The sequence below is a fragment of the Drosophila ananassae genome, chromosome 3L (genome assembly GCF_017639315.1).
Source record: "Drosophila ananassae strain 14024-0371.13 chromosome 3L, ASM1763931v2, whole genome shotgun sequence".
Taxonomy (NCBI): domain Eukaryota; kingdom Metazoa; phylum Arthropoda; class Insecta; order Diptera; family Drosophilidae; genus Drosophila; species Drosophila ananassae.
The window spans coordinates 8,265,830-8,271,829 of NC_057929.1; the positions used below are offsets into that span (position 1 = coordinate 8,265,830).

General features: G+C 41.4%; 1 long non-coding RNA gene across 1 annotated transcript; it reads left to right on the plus strand.

Moving 5' to 3' along the window:
• The first annotated feature begins 2,674 nt into the window (after positions 1-2,674).
• LOC123257195 lies at positions 2,675-4,618 on the plus strand. The gene is made up of 3 exons (XR_006507195.1): positions 2,675-2,857; positions 3,803-4,036; positions 4,112-4,618. It is a non-coding gene; the product is annotated as an uncharacterized LOC123257195 (long non-coding RNA).
• Positions 4,619-6,000: the final 1,382 nt, after the last annotated feature.

Sequence of the window (6,000 nt, forward strand, 5' to 3'; positions counted from 1 at the left end):
CGGAATGGGTCGAACGCTGAACAAATTGACTTGGCCACATAATTAGGCACTTGGCCATGTCCAATACTATCCAGGGTATGTGTATCTACGGCCGATCCCATGCAGTCGAAAGTATCTCACGCAGTTGTTGGACAAAAGGTTTTTATTGTGCGTACCCGTTGACAGCTTCAATCGCCGGGTTCGGGGGTCCCGGCTTTAAGTTTAACTTTAGCTTTGGACCGCTCCGATTGCCAGTCGGGTCGTTTGTTATATTTGTTATTTATTTTGCGGTTATAATACTTATGCATTTGGGTGCCGGACGGGAAAATATTGGCATCCATTCAGCGGGACAAAACATCACGCCGTTTTTACAGTTTCGTTGGGACCGACGAAATGATAAATTAGCTTTGTACGTAAATTCAAAATGGAAAATCTGTATGTGAAAATATCCCCAGTATCCGAGTCGAGTAATTGTGTAAATATCTTGGCTCTGCATGACAATAACTTGCCCTCACCCATCCATCCATCCTCTTCCCGTTGCCCCATCTTTCTTTGACGGACAATGAATGCCACATTATTATTTTGTAGTTTGTCAACTCGGCTGAGACTGAGACTGAGACTGGCTCGACTGAGAAGCTGAACCCAACCCCAGTAAAAATGAAAAAAAAATACATTGAAATGAGATGAGAGCAATGTGATAATTCAATGTCGCTCGGCCAGCGCACGGATGCAGATACAATATCTTTTTATACACATGATCTTTGTGCGGCGATGACCGCGGTGGTGGCTTATTATTGTATATACAAGCCAAAGGAATTGTAATTACCTGGTTGTCGCCTGGCTTATATGAACATAAATTTGTATCTTCATTTGGGAATCTTTATCTGGCGAGACATCAGCATAACAAAGCACCAATTGCTATAAGCTCCACCCCTCCGCCTAATAGGCATTGAAAAAAGCGCCTAAATAGCAGCAATGATTAATTGCTTTTGTGATTAGATGGAAATTTAATAGATTTTTTTATTGTAGTCCAAATGTAATTGAAATTCTATCAAGGTGCGAGTGACTTTCAGGTATCTGTATCTTTGTATCTGTATCTGTCTGTGCAGCATCATTATTACCCTTGGCACAACTCGCTTAAGTTCAGTTATTTGTCAGTTTTTATTTGCTCTGCTACCGCGCCCAGCCAAACAACCCGAGACCAAAAAGGGCCGCATCATTGTTACCAATTTCGAATTCAAATTGAAATTCACACGCGTCACGGTGCCCGTGCAAGAAAGTGCAAGAAACGCTTGATTTTGGCTCCTTTTTTCAACTTGTTAGCACGAGCTGTGGCACTCACACTCACACCCACCTACTACCACTGGAATTCCTCTTATATTAAATGTAATGCCACCGCAAAAATCCCCCAAAGCCGGCCGAGACCACAGAGAAACGGAAATAGATACCTAGTTGTAGAAAGCTGAAGTCCTTCGTTACCAATCTGTTGAAATCCCACACAAAGTCGGCAAAAGAAAATACACATATTGAAAGGGGAAATTCAAGTGGAAATTACTCAATTACAACTACAAGTCCCAGTCCGAGGCGACTCGGGGGTTGACTTTCCGGTTATCCTGCTGATGTGATGATAGTCCGTCCGTTCGAGGTGAAACCCTACAAATCGAAGACGATATACGATGTGTGCGCGATAATTACACTGCATAAAAGTTGAGGGGGAGTCCGATATACATACAACAATGCAACGACAATTATGTAACCCGATAAGCGGCGGACAAATGTGGAAAACTCAGACAGAACTTGTGAAATTAATAACTCACCTTCAAGACTTCAGTCGGTCGGACGTTCAGGCGTTCTGACATTCAGGACTCCCCCAGAGATCTCCCCCTCAATGGCCGAAACATATTTATTACAAATAAAGAGACAAACACAAAAGGCAAACAAATAAACACCAGACATGCCAAAAGCGAAGACGGTACAACAAAGCGTTTAGGTTTGGAGCATTTAATAGGCTTAACTAAGCGGGAAGTGGGGGAACTGGAGTGGCTAAGACGAAATTTGGTAAGAGGTATGGAGGGTCTTCCTAAGTGTTGACTTATTCGTGGAGCAGAAAACTCAATTTAGATGCAATTATATTGGATCTCCTGCGATTGCTTTGATCAGGTTTTGAGCACGTAAGCCGGCTTGGGCTGTGCTCTATTGGTTTTCGGATTAATTAACACATGTGGAAATGGCTTGGAATTAAAAAAGAAATATTATTCGATTTGTAGGTAGAATCAATTTTATGTAGGCCTCTAATCGACGTGGTTTCAGACTAATAGATACATTTTTTTATACGATTTATTTATCTATCTTATAACTCTCTATATATTATCCAACAACACCTGATATATATCTTATATTGAAGCCTCTGATTGGCCAGAAAAAGTGGTTAGATTAGATACTTCAGCCCTCGAGATATGGCTGAGTCAGCGCGAGATGCAAATGTATATTAATTCCACCCCCGCCCCACGGCGAATTCCACCCACTAACCCCCACCCACCCACAAATGTATCTGCAAGTTGGGATTGCTTCGTTTCGATTCCAAGCATTTCCAATTTCAATTCCGATTCCAATTCCAATCCCAATTCAAATTGTGTGCGCACGCTCTCGCTCGCTGGCTGCCTGTATCTGTATCTGTAGCCGTATTCGTATCCGTATCTGTATCTGTGGCCATAGCGGTATCTGTGTGTGCGCGATATGGGTACTGGTGTGTGTTTATGCGCCGCTATCTCTTTCCAGCAGTCGCACCCATCGAACTATGGCGCCTGCTGGCCCGCTCGCTCCTCGATTATTTTATCTGCTCCGTAGGCAACCAATCGGATGGTCGTTTCATTGCCAGGTGAGCTATCTGAAAATAACAACAGTTTATACCACACCTCAATCACACACAGCGAGGGGTGGTCGGCGAGTTCTATGGGAAATTTCACTGCTCGTTTTATGGCCCCAACACCTGCAGTGGCCAGGAGCACCGGCCAGACTTCATAAATTCGTTTTACGCTCTTTTAATTGAGTTAGCTAATTAAACGTTGGCCCAACCGCTCTTGGCCATGTCCTCCCCCCGGCAGCCGCACTGTGGGAACTGCCACAGCTTCGGCGAGCATAAAAATGTGCTCCTTAATTGTTGGTTGCATTTAATTGTGATTGGACACCACGGAAAAAGCTCCGGCCGTATATCACTAAAACGAAAATTCAACAAATCTAAGAAGGTTTTTGTTTATTTTTAAGTTTTTGAAAAGATTTTCAAGTGGTGGTGAATAGGATGAAGTATATTTTTTAAATTTGTTATCTATTATTAATTTTTGATATTTAGAAATAGCTATGGTTGCCAAGAAATTAAAGATTTCTTTTAAAAAGAGTTCAAAACATTTTATTAAATTTATTAAAGTTTCGTAGCATACTTTTTAGAATATTATGGCGAAAATTCACTTCGCTGATATCAACTGTTTTATATATTTATTTAAATTTTAAAAAGTGGTGAAATCATTTTTATAAAATAGACTTTCCCTAACAAAAATTATGTTTAATAAAAACTGAACTAGAATCACTACAATAATCATAATAAAATACAAATTTCTTTAACATTTTTTGTCCCAAAAATTATGAACATTACTGATTAAAAACCTCTTAACCTCACCATTAAAATAAAATATCATTCCATATCCCATGTTATAAGTGCTTTTTTTTGGGGCTAGGAAAAAAACCACTAATTATGAGAAGCGTCTTCCCAAAAAACGCATACCTGCAAATCATATGTAACCTGTGCAACTTTTTCACATTTTCCCAGGCCCCAGTAATTGCTGTGCACACACACCCCCGCCCTCAGATCCAGTTCCAGCCGCCCCCACCGCGCCCCTGGCCACTTTCGGGCTACGATAATTTCACGCAGTGCTAATTAATTGCCCAACAATCGAAGCGTTTTGGAATGCAGGCTTAAAGAGCGTGGGAACTAACCGAAAATATGAATGAAATCACGGCTGAGAGGGGTCAGAGGAAGTTGTCGCCTCAGTTTGGACAAGCCGTAAGACTTTTCACACCTGTTGGCGGGCCAATTGATTAAACCTCTTTTTCCTATTTCCTATTTTTTATTGAATAGATCGAATAAACTGGAAATCCCAGAGCTGGGAAGCCAGGAAGGCCAGCGGAGGCAGCCAAATTCAATTAGTAATAAACAAGACTTTGATATATGGAGGAATATCTACCCGCAGGCCACAATCGATCGATTCAACGAAGGTGGTGTATCCCACCCGGCTTCCCAGATTCCAGATTTCAGATTCTAGATTCCAGATCCACACATGTGTGTGACTATAAAATTTATTAAAGCCCAGGGGCTGGGCAGGGGCAACAAATAGTTGCGTGGGCATCTGTGGGGATCTGAAGTTAGCAGTTGCAGTTGCACTTCCAGTTGCCATTCAGTCGGTGCATAATAAAGCAATTCAGAGAAATCATTTGGGAGGCCATTTGAAGTGCGCCTATTAAATGCGGCAAGAAATCACAGCCAAGGCGCAACAAGCTGTAAACTTGTTGCAGATAAAAAAAAATTTGAAAGATATTCGCAAAAGGGTATGGTACTATATGGGTCGCAAGAATAGATCTTATTGAATTTAAAAATATATAAAATTAAATAAAAATCCCAAACAGTGTTTTATTGACTTTAGGAAGCTAGGAAAAAAAAGGACCTTTAGGTAAGTTTATGAATCAAAGGTTATTAGTAGTTACTGTAGATTAGTTTTCATTTATTACTAAGATTAAAGTTTAAAATAAAGTTTTGTATTAAAAATTAATCAAAAATTATTAATTTAACCTTATCTGTATATAAATTTCAAATAGGGAGCCCTGATGGCAAAGGGCGAGGCACCAACGCAGCGTATAGAGATCAAAATGAAAACATTTTGAGAGCTGGAGAACCGAAAGAATCAGGGAGCAGAGGCCACGGACCAGGGACCCTGAAGCCTCCAGCTCCTTTCTTTGCGATTCCCAATTCCTTTGCCTCTCCGCCCTGATCCCTGAAATGTTTCTGTGTGTCTGTGTAAATCATCGGGGGGCGTATAACGCAGCTCTTTGCTCTTCATTTGTTGTATTTTATGCGTACATGTTCGCAGAAAACTCGTAAAATTATTAAAAATCGTTTAAGTATTTCGGCATCTTTCATCGCTGGCACAGCGGAAGCAAAATGCCCGAATCCCCGCCAACACCCCACTCGCCCTCGCCGGAATGGGAGCTGTGGAGTAAGAGTCGCAACTACAACAATGTTTTTCACAATCATTTCACTGCTCCACCCAAAAATGTCCCCCTCATTCCGCTCCAGACCGCTGCGATCGCTTCTCAAGTTTTTCCCGCTGCTGCTGCCGCCTCTGAGTCTGTTGGCGAAGAACGAACAGTGCGGGTGTCAAGTGATCGATGTGATGTAGAACATATATATGGAGTTGGCCCAATAGACGTCCACAAGGCAATCGGAGGGGAAAGGGCAACCGACGACCTGCCCTCCAGCTTGTTAAATACATGTTATTAATGTTGTTATAAATCGATTTTCCTCCTGACCCACTCTCTGGAGTGCTCCAGTTCTGGTTCTTCCCACAGATCCGACGACTTTCCTCATCTTCTAATCTAATGATCCTATAAATGTGTGTTAATTAATGATATTAGGCTTTCAAAGAAAGCGATGGAGTGTGGAACGATTTACAGTTTCGGTTTTTGGAATTTATGAGAGGCTTTATAATATTTTATTTATGCTTTTCGGTTTTTCAGGTCTTCTAAACAATAAAATCTTTTTCCTATAAAACCATAATAATTTCTTAAGAAATTATACAAGTATTACATTGCAGGACTGGCCAGGCTTGGCAAGAAATACGTGAGGAATTCGAGATGCTGGGCAAGACTGGGACTATCAAAAGGCGATTTCTAGTCGCAAATTACCATGAGAGTGAACTCTGTACCCGGTTGCTCGGTCGGTTACTTGATGGGCGAGCAGTTTTGCGGTTTTTT